At 41.3% G+C, this 24,189-nt stretch overlaps 1 protein-coding gene across 4 annotated transcripts in view; it reads right to left on the minus strand.

Moving 5' to 3' along the window:
• Positions 1 to 24,189, minus strand: part of TESPA1 (thymocyte expressed, positive selection associated 1) — a 434,050-nt gene that overhangs the window by 282,134 nt on the left and 127,727 nt on the right. For 2 of the 4 annotated variants that reach the window (XM_086964631.1, XM_086964613.1), the window contains exon 1: positions 4,642 to 4,730. The exons of the other annotated variants lie outside the window; for them this stretch is intronic. The gene's annotated coding sequence lies outside the window, so the exon portion shown is untranslated. Of the gene's footprint in view, positions 1 to 4,641; positions 4,731 to 24,189 lie in introns of those variants that run through there. 4 annotated transcript variants of the gene reach the window in all.

Here is a 24,189-nt window from a genome sequence, read left to right on the forward strand (position 1 = left end):
TCGTAGTGGTCAGGCTCACTCGCTGCACTTGATGTGCACTGTACAGGGACTGGTCTGACAACATTTGCCAGGGCTTCTTTGGGTTTCCAGTAGGCCATGGCAGGAGCAGGAGCCTCGTACCACGAAATAAAAGCAAACAATGAAAAGTTAGTCATTGAGGTGCATAACCAACCTTCCCAATTAAAATCTTTAGATTTTTCCAGTTTTTTTCAATATGAAAAAATATAATCTTTAGCTATAAGAGTATTTGTTTGGTGCACACTTGTCTGTGTATTTTTCACGAATTACTGTTTTAATGTTTGAAATTTAAATAGTGCAAATTGCTTAGGCATCCCCGGATTTCTGAAGTGACTTACTGGGGGTCCTAAGGATTCAAAACTTTGGGAACCACTGCCCTATGAAGAAAGCAGTGAAGTACTTTTCAATGGCAGGGACGTCGCATCCCCCCCTGGCCACTATTCACTAGGCACCCTTCTCCAGAGTTTTCCATGCAACACATTACTCGCACCATCTATTTACCAGTAAGCCCCCGGCCCCACCATCTATCCCAGCCCCCCAGATATAGGAACACTGGACATAGCAACAACAAAATGCTCCCATTTGTCCGGTAGAGGGGAAATAATGAATAAACAGGGATGGCGTTGGCATCGCTTAATCTCAACGCACCTAAAAACAAATCAAAATAATCTGACCTTGTGCATTTGTAAAGCACTCCAATGCCTTCGGACAGTTGAGATTATGCTCAATAAAAATGCCCCCATAAATTAATCTAACATTGTGTAATGTGACTATCACTCAAGTAAAGCACATTCGGGTCACTCGAGTTCCCATTATCTAACAAAAGATGTCTCACAGTCCCTGGGGAGCTGCTGTGAATGTGCTTTGAAATTAGAGCTCTGAGAGGAGGAGGACGATGGGAAGAGGCAACGGGCAGGGCATGCAGCAGCATGGATGGAGGTGGGAAGGGTGAATGCTGCCCCTGTTTGTCTGGTAGAGGGGCACTAATGAATAAATAGTGGAGGCTTCAGCATCACTTAATCTCTGCATACCTAAAACCAAAAAAGTTAACCTGACGATGTGTAATGCAACTGGCCCTCTTGTAAAGTGCTTCAATACCTTTGGGTCAGTCGAATTTGCACTGTAAAAATGAGCCTAAAATGTAATCTGACAATGTGCAATGTAACTAGTGCTCATGTACAGCACTTCAACACCTTTGGGTCGCTCGAGTTCACAATATAATAAAAAATGCCTCACAGTCCCTAGAAGCTACAGTGAATGTGCTTTGAAATAGAGCTTGGAGAGGAGGCGCACGACAGGAAGAGGCAGCGAGGCAGGCATATCTCAAAATGATAGGAGGTGGGAGGGATAAATGCTGCTCCCATTTGTCAGGTAGAGGGGAAATAATTATTAAAGAGGGTTGGCGGCAGCATCACACTCTCAGGGCAACTAAAAACAAACAAATGAACCTGACCTTGTGAAATTTAGCTGGTGCCTTGTAAAGCTTTCCAATACCTTTGGGTCAGTCGAGTTTGCGCTGTATAAAAATGCCCCCAAAAATGAATCTGACATTGTGTAATGTAACTAGAGCACATGTAAAATGTTCCAACACCTTGGGGTGGCTCGAGTTCACATTTTATAAACAATTGTCAGTGGAAATGTGATGGAGTTGCCCAAGCCTTGCCCTTAACTGTGCTGCAAGGTTGGGCTCCTGACAGTCCGATGACCGAGGCTCGCTAAAGCAGCAAGCAGCGAAGCGGGAGGAGTTTGGGGGAAATCCTCACACTTTGATGTCAGAGAAAATTAAAGAGGCAATTTCTAAAACAGAGTCTGAAGCGTCTGACAGTTAATCTTTGTATTTGAAAGGGGGGGATTAAGTGACTGGCACTAAAGCTGGACCATTGCAGACGGGCAAATAATGACATGAGCAGGAATCAAAGAAAAACTCCCCCCCCCACCCCACCCCCCAAATGTACACATAAACACAGAAGCTTAATATTAACAGTAATTTTGCAGTGCTCTGAGGGGGGAACTAAGCACAGAAAGGAGGGACAAAAAGGAAGGATTAACCACTAGCAAGAAAACATTTTTCAAAGACAATTGAAGGGATGAAAAAAAAGCCAATGGACGGGCTGTAAGCCCAGAGAGGGAACGCAGCATGTCTTGAAGGTAAAGTGCATGCGCTGCCTAGTCTCAACTAAAAAACTATCAATAACTCCCAGTCAGTAGTAGAAAAGTTACAGCGCGTTATGGACATTACTGATTATATATATTCCAAAAGCAAACTCAAGTATGGAAATCAATTAAAACATTTTGGCATTGTTCCTTTTTCCCAGAAGTACTCGACATGTATATCCAGGAGCACTTTCAGTGAAAAGGACGAACATTTTAATTTGCCACTTCCTCCCCAGCTGCCTGATGGCCAGCCTGAAATACTTAAAATAACGATTTTTATACTGTTCTGTGAATAGACTTTTAAAGGAAATATAGTTTTGAGACTTATACATTAAAAATAGAACTCGCTGAGAAGGGAACATGAGAGCTACAGTGAGTTTTACCCGCCTTTTTTTCTAACTTTCATGGCAGTAGCTCTTCTTTAGTGTTTGAAGGGGAGTAGGCTCCCTCTGGTTACACCCTCAAAGACTGTGTGTGGAATGCAGACAATGCATGTTCATCTGCCACCAATTGCTTAGGAGATGAAGGAAACTGAAGTGGTATTGCAGGAAGTTAGTTGTCCCTTATGTGGCAGCAAAAAAGCATTTGTTGTCGAATTTGAAAATTGTTCCATCTATTCTCTAGAGAGTATTTACACAATGGGAAGACCGCATGCACCTCATTTACTGTGGGTGAGATGGTACCAAGAGCAATCAAAAACATGGTTAGCATTACAGTGTCAGTTTCTGTCACCAGAATTAGATTCAAGGTAGCCACTATTGCCTACACACCTCTGAGAAGTTCCAGGCTAGGGTAAATTCAAATTCCTTGTGTGTCTATACTGCACCATATTTGGCTCATATGCAATGGAATTGTATTCCACGGATAAATAGTCATAATTTGTTTATTGTGTGGTTCTCTCTGCAGATATGAGATAATGGTCATTTGCCTTACATTACAGAGGCATACAGAATTACGTGCTAACATAGCACTTGGGAAATACAGAATACCGCTTTAGTTTGTTCTAATATTTATTTTTTTGCATATATTGTTCATGGTGCACACTGCATAACTGAATTGCGTTTAGGTGCTGGCAGGAGAGAGTAGGGTGATTCCGACCGAATAGGGTTAAAGTTAAAAAAGTTATGTTTATCTGTTGTTTTCTAAATGCCAGGAGGTTGTTGCAATTACCTGAAGGTGTTGAGGCAGGTTGTTCGTTCCTTGGGTAAGGTTCAGCCACTGACAAGAGCTTGTATCCTTACGTCCTGCAGTGTTTTTTAGGGGCCGCAGGGAGGTTGCAGATATTAGAGCAGATGACCTGGGCTGGTTAGATCTTGATTTTTTCGTAGGTGTTTAGGTGCTGAGCCTTCAACGCATTGAATGTGATGCAGAGTCTTTTGGATGTAACCCTGTCCTGTGCCACCAGCCAGTGGAAGTTTCAGCGATGCTGGGTGAGGTTATGAGATTATCCCAGGCCACATATAAGACCGAAGGCAGCATTTTAGAAATTTAAGTTTGTTAATTCAAAAGACAGAAAAGCCAGTGTATAGGAGTCAGAATTACTTTAACAATGAATTTAGTGGATGGCAGGCTATCAAGGGGTGGTGTTTTTTGGTTATGGATGGTAAAGTTTATTTGACCAGTTTTAGTTGTAGAATGGGGATTGCTCACTGACTCAATTTGGAGGCAGGTACAAAGCATCTTGCAAAACTTGGTTAGCTGTACAACATTAACAATAAATGGGTGCACAGTAAAATACTACTACATTTATGCTTCAGCACAAATTAGGGGGGTCACATGCCTTCAGCTGCAACACCATATTCAGAGCAAATGTAAAACATGTGAATACAATGCTTCAAGTGAGTCATGTTGCCCTTCCACTCTGATAATAATACTGATAATAGTAATAAATAGCACATTATGCTCTGTGAATCTGCAAATATGTTTTAAAGCGTGGCGTTTTTTTCATACGCACTTGTTTCACAAAAACAGGTTGCAAGGGGTTACATTTGTGCAGTACGGTAAAATCACACCGAGGAGACCTTGTGACTACTAGTTGTTATTGCACATCTACAACATACTAGATTTGTTATCTTCTATCATACAACACAGAGATACAATATTCTGTAGCTATACTGCAACTTGACCCACTCATTCACAGCACCAGTCTCGATAACACTGAATCTTACTGCACAGCACACATATAGAACACTGCTAATTTTATTCTGTATAATGCTGCACTTTCACATACATACTAGCTCACTTACCCTCCATGACCCTGTCTTTTACCAGGCGCTGCCACTTCGATATAAATCCAGACATTGACACTGATAAAGGAGAACTTTTGTGCTTTACAGCTAAAAAAGGGTAAGCACACAACTGAACGCAGCTACAAAGTCCTAGAGCAGCAAACAGCGGCAACCCCATTAATGACCTTCGTACCCTTACAACGCAAGACGCAGGCAAGCCGCTCGAGTAGGTTGTACTCACCCAACACAACTCTGGCCGGGTCAAACGATGCGCCTCAGCATCGGACACACACTGACTTGACGTTTCTAAGCCGCCCCCTTTAGCAGTAATAGAGAGTCAGGAAGCGTTGAACAAGTTGATCCTGATGTGCTGAACATCAGGAAGGAGAGCTAGATAAGGAGATTATTTTAGTTCTCGCTCTCACCCACAGACACACTCCCTTCCTACTCACTTTCTTTCACTAGTTGTGAGGCCTTCAGAAAAGGAAATGAATGTGGTTTTAGCAGCGGGTATAGTTACAGAAAACATACGATTACAGCGATATGTCCAGAGCACACTGCATAAATGTACAGCATTGCAACTGGTACACTCCAGTTAACTCCGCTGGTGCAGAGAACGACATAAGGTTAGTTGCATGATATTGCACATCGACACAGGTAACTTTAATGGCACAATAATAAATGGCGCTGCACGGTATAACCTATTCCTTCATTTATGGTGTATATTAATTGAAAGCTATACATGAGAGCGGCTGTTAATGGCATATGGGCATCTTGAGAAGTCTCTGCCATAAACGCATTAGCAAAGTCCAATCTAGAGAGCATGGCAGCAGTTTCCATATGAACTGGGTTTAGTTTCTTTTAACCAGTTTCCATTTAATGGCCAATCCGCATGTATTTTTTTTGGGGGGGGGGGGGGTGAATGGGAGCACCACAGGCTTATTGTGTATTCCCAAAATGTTAGAAAACTAGTCCAAACCCAGGAGGAAGCCCAGGGTACTAGATGTCTACTTTTTCCTGTACAGACTTTTTGAATCTAGCCTAATGTGTATATTTACTTTATGAAAAGAGTCAGTCCTCTTTTTTAGTTTTCTTTGCGCCTGGTCCTCAGGAAGCCAGCTTCATGGTGTCATAGGGACTTGTTTGCAAATATATATTTTGCTTTTACATATATCTTATCCCACTTCCCAGTCAATTCAAAGTGACATATGGAGATTGCCTCATGTTGTGTTACCAATGTAAAATCTAGCGAAGTCAATACAAGTCAAGAGTAACATTATTGCTGTTCAAAGAACCATGAAAGTTTAACAAATAAAAACTTTACTTTAAAAATATATAAAAACAATCACAATCAAAGAAATAAAATAAGGGAAGACACTTCATGGGGTTCTACAAATAGAAGGTTCAATACATAAAATAGAACATCTAGGGCGACATATTATTAAACAAATCAAGCAAAATTCCAGTAGTATGAATTTAAATAACAAGAAAATACATCTTTCTTATTCAACCTCCAAATTCTCATAGTGCTTTCTAATAGCAATCAACACTTTAATATAATTATATACCGCAGGACAAATAACAGGGGTGGCCAAAGTATGCAAACAATTAGAACCATCAATATATGTACAGGGGCGGATCTTCAATAGAAGTGGGGCACAAAATGTGCTGCTCACCTCTTTATATATAAAGTTCAAAATAGAATTAAGTGAATAGTGCTCTGGCTGGCCATATTATGACATGGGCAGGGCATGAGCTTGTCAGCCCACCCTGTTTGGCGGGAAGGCCACCAGAAAGTGCAAGGTGAATAGACAAAATCTAGTTAAAAGAAATCTAGTTTGGACATTAGTAGTGAAAGTTAAGTAATATTGCTGTGGCATTGGGAACGAGCATTACAAACCTGTCTCCTTATGTTGCGAATAGCGCATAATGGCCCTAGAGTGGTGCGCCTCTTTGATAATATCTTTTGCATTTGTGGGAATGCTTTCAGTATTAACACGCAAGATGATGGACGGAATGTCTGGGCATACCCTTCCCACATAGGGTGAACAGCAAAACACACAAGATTATGGACGGAATGTTGCACAATGGCAAAACATTCACCCCCAGTCACAGATCTGGGCTTAATCCATCGTTATTTTGCTCACCAAGCCACCCCAGTTCAGACATGGCCATACGCAAATCAGTCTTGACCCTGTGCCTCATGGGAACAGTCCAGACCGAACTGCCAAGCCATCTCTTCCCTGGACCAGAATCAAGCATCCTGGGACCGGTTTCTGGCTATCAGCCTTCATCAGCCAGGATAGCTTGACTCCAGTGGCCTAGTGAGCACGGGACCCACGTCTGGGCATACCCTTCCCATATAGGGTGAACAGCAAAACACACAAGATGATGGACAGAATGTTGCGGCGGGCATCAGCACCCGCCACAATGTAAAAATACATGTTGTGCATTTGAATGTACAACGTGACAGGCACCGTGCTGTGCCTGCCACCTAGTACATGCAAATGTAAGGGTGTACCATAGATACCCTCCACGTGCAGCACCCCACCCCCCCACCCCCCCACCCCCTGGGGACCCGCAAGGGGCACCCTAAGGCATTCTCCGCCTGTCTTTTTGCGGCGGCAGGATCTCTGCCGAAAAAGACAGGCATCGTAATGCCCACGGCGGTGCCTACACGGCACCGCTGCCATTGCCCCATTGTACCGTGTCCCGCAAGGCGGGCGGAAAAGGGCCCCTTGCGGGACCACAGTGGACAGTCTTTCCATCCTCCACGGTACCATTCCAATTCCCACCGCCATCCTGATGTGGCAATGGGAAAATTCAGGTTGATGGCGGGCGGTCCGCCACCGCCGGGCCGGCGGTGGCGGACCGCTCACCATCGTAATCGGCCCCATAGTCTTTATTAAATTGGAGATCATGATCAATAATACCAGGCTGATGAGCTTATATAGACAGCTTTAAAGTTCCATATTTAACCGAAATTAGCAGTGTGATACCTCCTTTGGCCCTTCCTGCTGAAGAAGGTATTGCAAGGGCAGTAAAGGAGCAATAACCATCTAAAACAATGTCATTCCTGGATCAGTTTTCCTGGAGAAAGATGATATCAAAACCTCTGATATACTCTAGCCACACCTTGTTCATGAGTTTAGGGCGAATTCCTGCAATGCTCCAGGAAATAATTTTAAATGGAAAGGCAGGGTGTCCCTGATTTGTTGGTGATGTTTTGTGAGCCAACAGTCCAAATCCTTCAGCTATGGGTTTACCTACAGGGATGTTATTAAAAAGTGAGATTGTGTTTTCATGGTTATCTGAGCCCTTAGTAGTATTAGTGGGTGTTTGCAATGTGGCACCAAGTAAGTATACATCCCTTTACTTCCGGGCTCACCTTTATTAATGTCTCTCCCTATTTCTGTCCCAACCATCCCTTAACGGCTACCTGTCTAAGATAAATATGCGGCCAATCAATATCAGCGAGGCCTGAAAGAGTCTCAAAGCTGTTCCGGTGGATGAACGAGAGAGGCTGTGTGCAAGAGTTTGTATTCAAACCTGTCGGAAGGGACCATTGTGAACTGACAAAAAGTTTGAGAAGGACTTGCACAGCTAGGTGGATCCAAATTTTACCACTTTTAACGGTCTGTGGCGTGCTTCCAGAGATGACGCTGTCTGTGCCAACCAGCGTAAATAACAGAAGACTACTACAAAGCTTCCCCAACTTGGAGGAAGACTCCCCGGTGCACAGCACTCAAGTGACTGCAAAGTCTAAATGTTTATGCACAGTTCATCATGAAGTAATATTCACACAGTTGAAAGATTCCACGTTTTTTAATCCAAACTCATTAGCTTCATGAGTACTTCATAAATGTTTGAAAATTGGTTTCATAAACATGTTCCAACAATATATCATCCAATGTTAGCGGACCCAATGCATTTTGGGCTGATGACTAGCCCTTCTTCAGGGGAATGCTCTACAACATAAAAAAGAAAGCATCAATCTGTCACTAAACAGTTCATAAGAACGCCATAATGCTTAGTTACGTCAACTGGTGCTGGTGAAAACATGCCATCATGCTCAAAGAGCGACCATGTGAAAGAACCTAAAGAGGTGCCATCCATTCACAAACTAAGGAAGTGTAAGTGTGTTAATAGCGCGGTGGAATTAACTAATAATGAAGTAAACAATGTGCAATGCAGCAATGAAAACATGACAACAGTCACATAAACCCATGTGCTCAATAATCTACAAAACAGTGATCCACATACCCAACAAACGTTGAACCAATGCTAGCACTACTCACGAGGATGATCACATCCGAGTAACAACCAGGTCACCAGAACCTACAAAAACATAGAAGCGCAATAAAAACGCAAGTGTTAAATGCTCCTAAACGTTACTCTGGTTAAGCAGTCCTCGGTAGAGGTACTTACGATTCTTCGACTACGTGAACTCCCTCATTCAGTAACCGGCTCGAAGAGAGTAGCCGCCAGTGTGTCGGTGTGGTTAGTAACGTGCTGCGTGTTAACTAATCATAAACAAAGGACTAAGGAAGAGTGGAAAAACAAGCGCCATATTGGAAGGGTCAGAGAATATTAATAAAACTTTACCAACAAACGCTCGATAAAACTAAACAATACTAAGCAGAACCTAAATGGTAGCCCGCTAATAGTGAACTAGGAAACCTAGTAAAAACAAAATATTAACAATGCATGCAAAATGGTGACTCAAAGAATACATGATAGAAATGTCACAGTTGTCAAATAAACATTACAGTTGATGCACAGTCTATAGGTAACACAGGAATTCCATCATGTCATTTAATCTGTGCGGCTGCATCGTCGCCAGGAAGCGGATCCAGAAATTCTCTCTTTTCAATAAAGTGTTTTTATTGTTATGGGTCGGTGTCACTTGCTCCAATACCAGATATTTCAATTGGGCTAATGTGTGGTTATGTTCAAGGAAATGTGCAGCTACTGTCGATTTGATGTTCCCAGTTCTTATGTTGCTTTTGTGCTCCAATACCGCACTCGTATTTTTCTCTCAGTGTGACCAACATTACACTTCCCACAGGGACACTTCAGCATGTAAATGACGTTGGAAGAATTACAAGTGGCGTTGACTCGCAGTCTAATAGGATGACCCATCATGGGATGATTGGTGACATTCCCTTGTATGCAATTGTTACAATTGCTACAGTTGTAGCACGGTCTGAGGCCTTTAAACAGTTCGGGTTTATGCTGCTCTCTGGGTTTGGTCAAAATCTCTTTTAAATTGCGTCCCCTTGTGTAGGCAAACAAGGGTGGCTGTGCAAAGGCTCCCTGAAAATCAGGCTACAGGCTGAGTAAAGACCAATGTTTGGTGATGATGTTTCTGAATTGATTACTAATAACAGTGTACTTAGAGACTACCACCATCCGGGAATTTTCAGTTTTAGGTTTGACTTGCAAAAGATCCTCTCTCTTAGTATTCTCACAACGGGCCACTGCCGTGTCTAATGTCTGCTGGGGATAACCACGTGCTTTAAACCTCTCCAACATGTTAGACATTTCTTGTTTACAAACATTGTCTGATGATACAATGCCAGTCAGTCAGTCAGTCAAAATTATCTTCATTTGATTTAGTTAAAAATCATACAAAGAGATAAAAACATTTCATACCATGTTAAAAACTATTTGCAATATTATACAAATCAGAGAATACATTTGTTTTATAAAAAGGCATAATAAATTCATTTTGAATTTTACAAAATTTAAATACACAGTATTAAGAAGACCCATTGTTCTGATACATTTTTTTGGTTCTAACAGCTGCCACCAGAAAATTAGCCATGCAAAATGTAATGCGTATGCTGTTCAGAGATTGTAAGTATAGCAGGGCTGGCCTCACCTGTGTGAAGCCAGCCTCCTTCAGAACAGGTATCAGATATTTTTTCCTGGGCTCTAGATAAAGCCCACAAAACAAAACAAAGTGCATGGTGTCTTGAACAGAAAAGTGATCACAACAACAGGGAGGGGCTAAATCAGGTTTTTCCCACGTTTTAAAATTGCCCAAATAAAAATGTAACAAATTAAACCTGAACTTAGTTAGGAGGAATCTATGGAAAGGGATCGTAACCAGGCCAAGGTAAGGTGCTAATGCGAATGAATTTACAAGCAGGTAATGCCTCCTCACAGCTGGTTGAACAAGTTCTTTTTCCTCACTGGATGCTCTTGCCCTACCCATAAATTGTTTCTTGATCAGATCTATATCTTGTTTTTTGATGTCCCGGGGAGATGAAAAAAGTTCTGGTCGTCCCAGATCTGAGAACTCCTTCATCAGGTAGGCCATCCACGGCACCCTTTTAGAGTGGTCCAGGGACATAACGTCAGCCATGATCCTATGGTTGAGAGACAGCTCCTCGTTGAGCCAAGTCTTCGACCAAAAGATCAAGGGTGCCATATTCAGCCCATCAGTGACGAAGTCCAGGCCCACCTCCATAAGTATTGAGAAAGTTGGTGAGGACTGTGGGACAGACAGGAGGGAACGAATAAATCTGTTTTCGGCCTTCTGAATTGGTTCCAGATTAACATAGCCCCAAAGGAGTGAACCATATGAAGCCAGGGCGACTGATTTACTTTTATAGATCTTCAAGAGGGCTTCCATCGGCCTGGCACCCAACCTACTCGCAAAACCCATTATAGCTGCTGAAGATCTTGTCACCGCCAGCCTCTTCGCCCTGACCTGGGGTCCCCAAAATCCCCTCTGATCAAAAAGAACCCCCAGATATGGGAACGTAGAGACTCTGGTGACAATCTCTCCCTTACATTTAAAGGTTTTACATTTCCCTTTACTGCCTTGACTCCCCACGACCATAGTATGGGACTTATTTATGTTTATTTTTAAGTCCATAAGATCCATAAATGTGCCAAATGCATCCAGGAGACGCTGCAGGCAGAGACCAGTGCGGGCTATCAGCACTGCGTCGTCCGCGTACAGGAGCGCGGGGATCTTAACTGCTCCTGCACGCGAAACATCCCCCGCAACGTCCTCCAGATATGCACCCAGACCATTAATGTAGATGGTAAAGAGCAGCGGGGCCAGTATGCAGCCCTGCCTGACCCCTCGCATGGACTTAAAAAGGGACGTACACCTTCCCTCATTAGTTACCCGCACTGCAGCAAAAAGCTCTTGGTGGAGAGAGGCCATAATCTTGAGCAATGCCTCATCTATCCCCATCTTCAGGAGTGTGGTCCATAACTTAAACATGTTCACCAAGTCGAAGGCTGAGGAGAGGTCCATAAACGCTAGGAATAGGGACCCCTCCTTGGCCACCGTGTATTTCGAGATCAACAGGTGTAGGTTGGAACATTGCTCAATTGTCCCTTTTTTCTCTCTGAAGCCGTACTGAATGTCGGCCAGCCCCCCGCAACACTCTAGACTATCCCTCAATTTTTCCAAGAGGAGTCTACCTAGGATCTTAACTGTATCCAAGAGGACTCTACCTAGGATCTTAACTGTATATGATACAATGCGTTTGACACGCAACAACTGAGAAAAAGGTAAGTTTTGTTTCAACCCAGGTCGATGAAAACTCAGATAATGTAGAATTGAATTACGATCAGTGGGCTTTCGAAACATGGTTGTAGTCACATTTCCAGCTTGTCTTTCGATCTTCACATCTAAAAAGTGTATACACTGTCTATCAAGGGTACAGGTAAACTGTACCCCATCATTAACCCCATTCCATGATTGCAAAAATTAGATGAGAGCATTCTCAGTTCCTGCCCATAGAATGAAAATGTCATCAATAAATCTCAAATAAAGCTTACCAAAAGCTTGCCATGATGGTTGGGTCAAATCAAATCAAAATGAGTTTTATTCGTTTATCACAAGGATATCATAAAAGCGTACATTTCATTAATCAGTTTATAATTAAAATCCAGATACAAGTCTATAAAATGCCAAAAGAAAAACGTAACTTCACAGGGAACAGAAGAGTTAACATTTTCCATAAAAACAGTATTAAAAAAGTTCAAAACAACAGTCAATAAGTATACAAATTCATATGTCACATCATAACGAGTTCCTAAATTTTAGCAGCAATTTCAAAAACTTTTCCATAATAAGTATCACGTCCCTATTTTCCAGTTGTTGTAAACGGTCAAAAGCGTCTTTCCAAGACCACAGACCCCAGGTCTTCAATAGAGGTTTCAATAAAAGTTTTCTAGGTACTAGATAGTATTTGCAGAAAAGTATAGAATGAATGTTGGATTGAGATGCAATGTCATCACATGGGCAGGGGGGCAGATTTCGGGACCAGTTGTTACAGGAGGGAAAAGTAATTAACCGAAAAAAGGAGCGCAGTCTGAATCTAGAGAGGAGCATTCTTGAGAAACAGGTAATGTCAGTAGCGAGATATAATTGTAGTCCCTGGATCATGGTAATCCTTTGAAAAGCCAAAACAGTTTTATTGTCCTTTTGAGTAGTCCATCTTTTGGCTTCTAAATGATCCATTAAGAGCTTTCTCAAAGCTTTCATGGTTGGGTCAATACCTGTGATTCTTCGAAGGACTTCATGAATATATTTGCGTACAACGGCGCGGCGCAATTTCCCATGGCCGTCCCGCATAGTTGATGAAACCATTTGTCAAATACCGTGAAATAACTGTGATATAAAGTAAATATCATCAATTCCATGAGCAGGATTTGCATATCTGCATCCAGATTCGAGTTCGAGAGTTCTTGCTCCACAGCTGTTATCCCTAGATCGTGAGGTATTGACGTGTACAGCGAACAAACGTCCACTGTACACAGTACCAACTCTTGGTTATCCAGCAAATCTGTAGCTTGTTTCAATTTGACCAAAAAATCAGTGGTGTCTTGAACATGTGATCTGGTATTTAAAACAAATGGCTTAAGGTATCTATCCAAAAACTTGCCAATCGTTTCATGAATACTCCCTTTGGTAGAGACGATCGGTCATAATGGTGGTCTCATGGGGTGCTTGTGCACCTTCAGCAACATATATAGAACAGGCGGTTTCGGATTGTTGGGTGTCAGATAACGTCTTACTCGATCAGTGATCGTTCCATTGTCAAACGCCTGGTTAATGATTTTGATCAGTATAAAAACAAACTCATTAGTAGGGTCGGTTTGTAACGGTGCATAGATGTTGGTATCCAACGTGTGTATGAAAAATAACACTGACCGGATGCCATCTAACCTCTTTTTAATCTGTTTTGTGAATACATATGTATCATTATATTGCTATTTTTATCAATTGTGACTAATGCACTAAATTTTAATATTTCTTTTTTATCAAATTAAAAAATTACACTTTTCTTAACTGAACTAGTTTGTTTGTTGAATCTATTGCGTACTTTCCTTAGTGTATGCCTGGGAGTGTTATTTTTCATACATTATTTACCCTGTCCCAGGATATTCATCCTTATCAGGGGGTCCTTGTTACCTACAGTCCGGTATCCAACGTGTGGACATGAACTTGTTCTTCATAGAAAGAGGTGTCCATAATCACAAGGGCGCCCCCCTTATCAGCAGTTTGACACACTATAGATGGATTGTTCGCAATTTTTTGCAGAATGTTCTTCTCCTTTTTCGTGAGATTTTCTTGCTTGCCCATAGACTGAAAGGGCAGTGTAGCAATGTCTTTTTTAACCAGGTTTTCAAACATGTCAATAATCTTGTGGCTTAGAGGAGCCATGAAAGTACTGTGGGGACGAAGTCCTCGTAACATGTCATCATCTTGCATGGGTGTAGTCACTACGTTTTGAAAATAGTGGCGTAAGCGAATGTTACGAAGTAGCTTAAAAGCACTGACCTCTAATTCCAAGGGGTTAGTTCTGGTAGTTGGTACAAAGGACTGACCTTTCTGCAAAATGCGTGTTTCTTCATCATTCAACTGTACTGAAGAAATGTTGATCACCAAATTGTCCTGGCCCATTATTTCCTGCGGTTGCCCTTATTGCCTTTGGGTGGCTCCTTTTCTACCTCTGCGGGTTTTGCCCCGCCTGGATCGGTTGGTTGTTCTTGGCCCTGCTCTAAAAAATGAACCGCAGTGTTCATTTTTTGAACTGCTCTACCAATTAAAGAAGGAATCCAATCAGAAACTTCATGCCTGCACACTTGTGCGGTATCACCGACCTCAGCGGATCCCCAGGGGACTACAGGTACCCCTGAAACCGTTATTGTGTAAAAACAATGTGAGGTTTGTTGAGAGATGGTTTGCCATCCTCAACAAATGCTCGCTTGACTTGATTCTTCTCATCATTGAGGAACTTTCCAAAACGCTGGAAGATCTAGTCCAGGAAATAAAGAGCGTATGTACGGAGCTGGACAATGCCATGGAAGCTCCAGAACTTGACAAAATGTTGGAAGATGTCAATGCCCAACTGGAAAAACAAACCCGTGATACACAGGAACGCAAATTCCGGAAATTCAAAAGGGATACCATCAATTACAAGCTCGTCGAGGTGTACACTTGGTGTACACTTGGGCAGAAGTGTACGCCCGCCGACGCCCTAATCGCCCTTACAATCCATACTCGGAAAATGAAACTTCCTCGTCTGATGGCGATACTAGAGCGCAACCATCCGCTAGACCACCTCCTCGTGTTGAGCAATCATTTTTTAGAGCAGGGCCAAGAACAACCAACCGACCCAGGCGGGGAAAAACCCGCAGAGGTAGAAAAGGAGTCACCCAAAGGCAAAAAGGGCAACCGCCGGACATAATGGGGCAGGACAATTTGGTGATCAACATTTCTTCAGTACAGTTGAATGATAAAGAAACACGCATTTTGCAGAAAGGTCAGTCCTTTGTACCAACTACCAGAACTAAAACCTTGGAATTAGAGATCAGTGCTTTTAAGCTAGTTCGTAACATTCGCTTACGCCACTATTTTCAAAACGTAGTGACTACACCCATGCAAGATGATGACATGTTACGAGGACTTCGTCCCCACAGTACTTTCATGGCTCCTCTAAGCCACAAGATTATAGACATGTTTGAAAACCTGGTTAAAAAAGACATTGCTACACTGCCCTTTCAGTCTATGGGCAAGCAAGAAAATCTCACGAAAAAGGAGAAGAACATTCTGCAAAAAATTGCGAACAATCCATCTATAGTGTGTCAAACTGCTGATAAGGGGGTCGCCCTTGTCATTATGGACGCCTCTTACTATGAAGAACAAGTTCATGTCCACACGTTGGATACCAACATCTATGCACCGTTACAAACCGACCCTACTAATGAGTTTGTTTCTATTCTGATCAAAATCATTAACCAGGCGTTTGACAATGGAACGATCACTGATCGAGTAAGACGTTATCTGACAACCAACAATCCAAAACCGCCTGTTCTATATATGTTGCCGAAGGTGCACAAGCACCCCATGAGACCACCATTACGACCGATCGTCTCTACCAAAGGGAGTATTCATGAAACGATTGGCAAGTTTTTGGATAGATACCTACAGCCATTTGTTTTAAATACCAGATCACATGTTCGAGACACCACAGATTTTTTGGTCAAATTGAAACAAGCTACAGATTTGCTGGATAACCAAGAGTTGGTACTGTGTACAGTGGACATTTGTTCGCTGTACACGTCAATACCTCACGATCTAGGGATAACAGCTGTGGAGCAAGAACTCTCAAACTCGAATCTGGATGCAGATATGCAAGTACTGCTCATGGAATTGATGATATTTACTTTATATCACAGTTATTTCACGGTATTTGACAAATGGTTTCATCAACTATGCGGGCGGCCATGGGAAATGGCGCTGCGCCGTCGTACGCAAATATATTCATGAAGTCCTTCGAAGAATCACATGTATTGACCCAACCATCATGGCAAGCTTTTAGTAAGCTTTATTTGAGGTTCATTGATCAAATTTTCATTCTATGGGCAGGAACTGAGAATGCTCTCATCAACTTTTTGCAATCATGGAATGGGGTTAATGATCGAGTACAGTTTACCTGGACCCTTGATAGACAGTGTATACACTTTTTAGATGTGAAGATCGAAAGACAAGCTGGAAATGTGACTACAACCATGTTTCGAAAGTCCACTGATCGCAATTCAATTCTACATTATCGGAGTTTTCATCGACCTGGGTTGAAACAAAACTTACCTTTTTCTCAGTTGTTGTGTGTCAAACGCATTGTATCATCAGACAATGTTTGTAAACAAGAAATGTCTAACATGTTGGAGAGGTTTAAAGCACGTGGTTATCCCCAGCAGACATTAGACAAGGCAGTGGCCCGTTGTGAGAATACTAAGAGAGAGGATCTTTTGCAAGTCAAACCTAAAACTGAAAATTCCCGGATGGTGGTAGTCTCTAAGTACACTGTTATTAGTAATCAATTCAGAAACATCATCACCAAACATTGGTCTTTACTCAGCCTGGAGCCTGATTTTCAGGGAGCCTTTCCACAACCACCCTTGTTTGCCTACACAAGGGGACGCAATTTAAAAGAGATTTTGACCAAACCCAGAGAGTAGCTTAAACCCGAAATGTTTAAAGGCCTCAGACCGTGCTACAACTGTAGCAATTGTAACAATTGCATACAAGGGAATGTCACCAATCATCCCATGAAGGGTCATCCTATTAGACTGCGAGTCAACGCCACTTGTAATTCTTCCAACGTCATTTACATGCTGAAGTGTCCCTGTGGGAAGTGTTATGTTGGTCACACTGAGAGAAAAATACGAGTGCGGTTATTGGAGCACAAAAGCAACATAAGAACTGGGAACATCAAATCGACAGTAGCTTCACATTTTCTTGAACATAACCACACAGTAGCCCAATTAAAATATCTGGTATTGGAGCAAGTGACACCGACCCATAACAATAAAAACACTTTATTGAAAAGAGAGAATTTCTGGATCCGCTTCCTGGCGACGATGCAGCCGCACGGATTAAATGACAGGATGGAATTCCTGTGTTACCTATAGACTGTGCATCAACTGTAATGGACAACTGTGCATTTCTATCATGTATTCTTTGAGTCACCATTTTGCATGCATTGTTAATATTTTGTTTTTACTAGGTTTCCTAGTTTACTATTAGCGGGCTACCATTTAGGTTCTGCTTAGTATTGTTTAGTTTTATTGAGCGTTTGTTGGTAAAGTTTTATTAGTATTCTCTGACCCTTCCAATATGGCGCTTGTTTTTCCACTCTTCCTTAGTCCTATGCTTATGATTAGTTAACACGCAGCACGTTTACTAACCACACCGACACACTGGCGGCTACTCTCTTCGAGCCAGTTTCTGAATGAGGGAGTTCACGTAGTCGAAGAATCGTAAGTACCTCTACCGAGGACTGCTTAACCAGAGTAACGTTTAGGCATGTTTAACACTTGCGTTTTTAATGCGCTTCTACATTTTTGTAGGTTCTGGTTACCTCCCCCTATTCCAGTTTCAGATCCTCCCTCAAAACTCACCTCTTCACTGAAGCCTACAATTAAATTCTTATTTATTGTTATGTTAGCTCTGTCTCTCTCTGCTCTCTCCAAACAGCGCCAAGGAACCTAATGGTGTTAGTGCGCTCAACAAAATTAATTTAACATCTGGTGACCTGGTTGTTACTCGGATGTGATCATCCTCGTGAGTAGTGCTAGCATTGGTTCAACGTTTGTTGGGTATGTGGATCACTGTTTTGTAGATTATTGAGCACATGGGTTTATGTGACTGTTGTCATGTTTTCATTGCTGCATTGCGCATTGTTTACTTCATTATTAGTTTATTCCCCCGCGCTATTAACACACTTACACTTCCTTAGTTTGTGAATGGATGGCACCTCTTTAGGTTCTTTCACATGGTCGCTCTTTGAGCGTGATGGCATGTTTTCACCAGCACCAGTTGACGTAACTAAGCATTATGGCGTTCTTATGAACTGTTTAGTGACAGATTGATGCTTTCTTTTTTATGTTGTAGAGCATTCCCCTGAAGAAGGGCTAGTCATCAGCCCGAAATGCATTGGGTCCGCTAGCGTTGGATGATATATTGTTGAAACATGTTTATGAAACCAATTTTCAAACATTTATGAAGTACTCATGAAGCTAATGAGTTTGGATTAAAACACGTGGAATCTTTCAACTGTGTGAATATTACTTCATGATGAACTGTGCATAAACATTTAGACTTTGCAGTCACTTAAGTGCTGTGCACCGGGGAGTCTTCCTCCAAGTTGGGGAAGCTTTGTGGAAGGGACCATTGTCTCAAGCTAAATCTCAATAAGGGGGATAGAAAAAGCCTGGTGAGTAGGTCCTTATCGATTCATTTGCATTAAGTGTATCTTTAAGGTGCATTGAAAGAAAATGAACAGTCCTGGGGTCCCTAAAAAATAAGGACCACACAATCCCCTTCTACAGACTTGGCTGTATGACCCAGCCAGTTCACCCGCCTGGCCATGATGATATGATCAAATCAGTTTATGTAAGACAAAGTTTTGCTAATGCACCAGTAGGCTGATATATTAATTAGGCTTTGACAGCTTCTTGACGGCCGGGAGAAAGATGGGGGACTCCTGTCAAAAACAACATATATGCAGTACAATCTTGTGGCAAATTCAATGTGTCTTTTGTGCCTGCCCTAATAGGGGGACTATGTACTCGGTCATTAATACTAGGGTTTCCTTGTTAGGAACTGCCCCTGTTTAACAAATCAGATCTCAACCGGTTTGGAGACCCATGTCCCAGCTTTTGGTTGTTCCTCTGGGATACGAATGACCAGGGGGTCTGAGCCAGGGTATTGGCATTGGGGGCCTATCGAAGGGAGTCACCCTTACTTAAAATCGGTGTTGTAATTTTGGGGACCATACTTATGGGGGAAACAATAGTGGTGCTACTAAGAGCTACTCGATTGAGTGACCTTGTCCCTCTGCAAGTTGTTTATTAAGTTTGCTGAGTTTTTACTTAAATCCTGCAACACACGGGAAAGCTGCTCTTCAAAGCGGGCTAGTCGAGCTGAAATAGGGGCGAAACGCTCTGATACCACTTTACTAATTTTATGAAGGGAAGTATCTTGTCTTTCAAGTGTGGCCCCTTTTACTGCCCCACTCATGTTCTACATGCGCTGACTATTACATGATCTTTTCTGGTTCTCTTGACTTTGAGTGAATGGCCCTTCAGTTTGTGATCACCCCCTGTCATCTCAAGTCGTTTCCTCTTTTCCATATGCAGATTGCAAAGATCCATTCTTCTCCAGGGTTGGGTTGGGGGCCTGCTCATTTCCATCGTACATGGTGCATGCTTCAATCTACAATTTTAGCAAGGGATGAAAGTGGTGCTTGGGTCCTAAGCTCAATATCCATTTCAATTGTGTCAATGCAAGAGTCTGTATTAGCGGAGGGGGGTGAAACAGAGGATAACTAATCGTAACTAAGTGACGCAACCTAGGCATGGACAGTTAGTAGTACAAAACAAGCTCACTTGGTACGCCACTGAAGGTCGCATAATAGGTACTGGACTTTGCATTACCTAGGACAGGCCTAGGCCTCTATGTGGACACTAGATTAGCATGGCTACAGGGCCAAAGAAAAAAGTCAGAATACTAGTTTCATGTGCAGTTGGGCACTCTGGACAGGGGTGCACATCCATTTACAATGTTGAGAGCATTCCTGTCCAACATTGACATCGGAAATTGTTCACACCTGAGAATGGTGACAAAAGAAACAGATGAAGGAGGAGTGCTAAAGTGGTCTTTTTCTTTTTCTGGGGTGACCTTTACTACAGCACTACTGAACAGAGACTCCAGTTCCAGGCACTGGAGATGAACCTAGACAAAGTTCTTGATCATGAGTTCAGAGTTTTGGCAACAAGGGTTTCTTCTCAAATGGGTCCTAGATTGTGTTCTAGGTTACAATGAACACAAACTCTGGAGTTACTACCAGTTTCTATTTTTTAGCCCTCCCTTTCTCCTCATGACAGTAGGCATCTAGAGTATTATTTGAGCAATGATGCACTAAAAATCTCTTTACGAATATGTCATTGATTATATAGACAGGACAGGAATGTACACAATAAAACTGATATTTGGTTAACAACTCAATTAAATAATTCTCCTAATGACAACTTTATGTACAGGAGCGAGCCATGAACACTGACTGCAAAACTTGATTACCAAATGGCAGCAAGATACCTCTCTGAGGTAAACATTGATTTGCTGCTGATATCTTCTGATTGAAGTAGGTCACTGGTTTGAAGCAAGACCTGTGACCTCTTGGTCAGGGACCTGCTCTCTTCCCCATGCAGCTCCGCCGGTAAGTGTTGCTGCCCTCTGTGCCACCCTCTGTTCTGTTAGGAGTTTGAGGCCCTGAATTGTGCCAATCTTCTGCTGAATGCCGTCTTCTCCTTTATCACTGTATCCTACTGTGCTGCATTGTACTGTTATATTGTGCCTGGTTCTTTTCTCTTTTTTACCCCATTTTGTTTTGTGCCTTGTCTGACTGTTTTATGCTGAGAGCTGTCTTCTCCTTAATCACTGTATCCTACTGTGCTGCATTGTATTGTTATATTGTGCCTGGTTCTATTTTGTTTTTTACCCCATTTTTTCTGGGCCTTGTCTGACCTCCCATCCATTTCCCTTACTGTCACTGCTGCCCCCACGGCCCTTCCCCCGCCAAATCCCATGCTCCCGCCTGCCAGATGCGAGCCCCTGCCCCTTCCCTACTTAATGGCGGCCGCTGCAAAGAAGCATGAGCAAGACCTCTGACCTCCTGGTTAGGGACCTGCTCTCTTCCCTCTGAGGCTCTGCTGGTAAGTGCTGCTGCCCTCTGTGCCACGCTCTGCTCTGTTAGGGGTTTGAGGCCCTGAATTCTGCCTGTCTTCTGCTGAGTGCTGTCTTCTCTTTTTTTTCACTGTATCCTACTGTGCTGCATTGTGGTGCACAGTCTAAATATCGAGTTTTTAATTTCGACCTACAATAATATCGAGTTGGAAAGATCATAGGGGCAGAATATTGAAATCAAGAATATCGACGACCAGAATATTGACCTGAAGGTAAGAAATATTGTTTTTGTTGATATCGAAGTTAGTAATATCGATATTTATATTAGTGTTATGTATTTTATTATGTATTTTATATGTTTGTGTTTATACTTTTTGTTAATTATTGTACTAGTTTTAGAATATATGTATAACATTTTTAGAAGTTAGAAATTAATTTTTTATTAAATTATGTGTTTTAGTACCGTAGCGGGTTGTGGGTTTATAGGGGAATGGGATGGGAAGTAATTTAAATATAGTAAAATAATGCATGAAGTAGTAATTATTTTTTAAGTACATTTAGCATTTTAGTTCTGTAGTGGGTTGTGGGTTTATAGAGGGATAGAGTGGGAAGTAATTTAATTGTAATTACGTAAATATTTGTATTTATTTATTGATATTGATAATTAATTTTATGTTAAATCATTATTAATTGGTGAATAATTTTCATTAATTGTTAATTAATGTTTATTAATTGATTAATTGGTAATGATATTAAGGGGTCGATTCCGATCCTGGTAAAAAACCGTCTGTACGATTCGTATATGGAGCCCTCTACGTACGAATCGTACCCGTCCGTCCGAGTCGCGTAGTACGATCCGTATTACGTGAATCGGTCCGAATCGTCGTGATCCGTACGTATTGCAAGGCTGAAACCGTGAACCGTACAACTCGTACACATGACGTACGACCCGACGAGTACGATCAAGAACGGCGTATGAGGACGCGATTCGTACGGCCCACGTTGGGTAAGGGCGATTCGTATGGAAAAGCACACAATCACATACACACCGTACGGTCCGTACGCCCCATGATCAGGGGGTACGATGCGTACCCCTGTGATCATGGGGTGTACGCACTGTACCCCTGCGGTCGCAGGGGGTACGCACCGTACACCCTGCGAACATGGGGTACGGTCCATACAACCCATGATCGCGGGGTACAGTGAGTACACCCCATGATCGCAGGGGTACGGTGCATACCCCTGCGATCATAGGAAAAGGGTCGTACGGTGCGTACCCGACACGAATCGTACTTGCTGGGTCGGAAAAACCAGCCGCGAACCATACGGATGTCGCTTACAGCGGGTTTCGAGGGAGAATTGTACGGGGATTTCATTCGTACGGTCTCTGTACGATTCGTACGGAGTACAGCTCCTGGTACTAATCGTACTTCGACGTACGTACCGGGGACGTTGCAGGGTACGATTCGTACAGGAAAAACGCTCCGAACGGCTATTCAGAGTGGTTTTTCCCAAATCGGAATCGACCCCTAAGTGTATTAATTTATTATTGAAGTGTGTTGTAAGTTTATAGGGGAATAGGGTAGGAAGTAATTTAATTTTAAATAAGTAATTATTAATTTTATTGTTGAGTATTGATAATTAATTTATTGTTAATTAATTATTAATTGGTAATACATTTTTAATAATGAATATTTTTTGTTTGGAAAATTAATGTATTGCTAATTAATTTATCTTTGGTAATTAATATTTATTAATTTATTGGGATTCATCAATAAATTATTGTTAACTAATTATTAATTGCTACATATTTTCTTAATAATTACTGTTTTCATAGTTTTGAAAATTAATTATTTGTTATGTAATTATTATTTGGTAATTATTTTTTAATAATTATTATTTGTTTGTATTTATCATTAATTTAATTGTTAATTAATTATTAATTGGTAATTAGTTTGTATTAATTATTTATTGGTATTGTTAATTAATTTATTGTTATTAAATAATGAAATCATTATTTATTAAAAAAATTATTTTAATTATTTGTAAGTTATTTTTACCTCCACGCTATCCAACACTTTCCCTACAGTTGCACTCTCTGGAGTTGGAATACTAATTTTTACTCCTACGCTATCCAACACTTTCCCTACTGTTGCACTCTCTGGAGAGGGAATAGTAATTTTTATCCCTGCGCTATCCAACACTTTCCCTACTGTTGCACTCTCTGGAGTTGGAATAGTAATTTTTACCTCTACGCTGTCCAACACTTTACCTACAGTTGCACTCTCTGGAGTTTGAATAGTAATTTTTACCCCTACACTATCCAACACTTTCCCTACTGTTGCACTCTCTGGAGTGGGAACAGTAATTATTTACCCCTACGCTATCCAACATTTACTGTTTTAGTTAATGTAGTGTATAATTTATTTATAAAGTATATTTCTTAATTTGTTATATATATTTTTTATATTTGTATTTATATAATTGTTGTATGTGTATGTATATATTTTTAATTCATAAAATGTTTTTTAACAATTTCTAAGTAATTACAATAATTATTTGTAAATATTATTAAGTAAGTATATATATTATATTTTATATGTATGTGTTTAATTTTTGTTATATTATATGTATTACTTAATTTTAAACATATTTTATCTATGTTTATTTTAAATATATGTATTATTTACTTTATTTTACATTATTTTTAAACATTTAAAAAAAACAAAATTTTTAACGACATTTTCAACAACAATATTTTTTCTCTATATTTTTGTACTTACCATAATGTAAATAGGACTTCGATATTCTTGACCTCAATATTTTGCCTCCAATATTATTGACGTCGATATTTTTGACGATATTCTGTCAGTGATTCCTGCATTGTATTGTTATATTGTGCCTAGTTCTTTTCTGTTTTTACCCCGTTTTTTTTGTGCCTTGTCTGACCGCTTTCTGCTGAGTGCTGTCTTCTCCTTAATCACTGTATCCTACTGTACTGCATTGTATTGTTATATTGTGCCTGGTTCTTTTCTGTTTCACTTTTTTTGTGCCTTGTCTGAC

Source organism: Lissotriton vulgaris, chromosome 1_1, assembly GCF_964263255.1.
Source record: "Lissotriton vulgaris chromosome 1_1, aLisVul1.2, whole genome shotgun sequence".
Classification (NCBI taxonomy): domain Eukaryota; kingdom Metazoa; phylum Chordata; class Amphibia; order Caudata; family Salamandridae; genus Lissotriton; species Lissotriton vulgaris.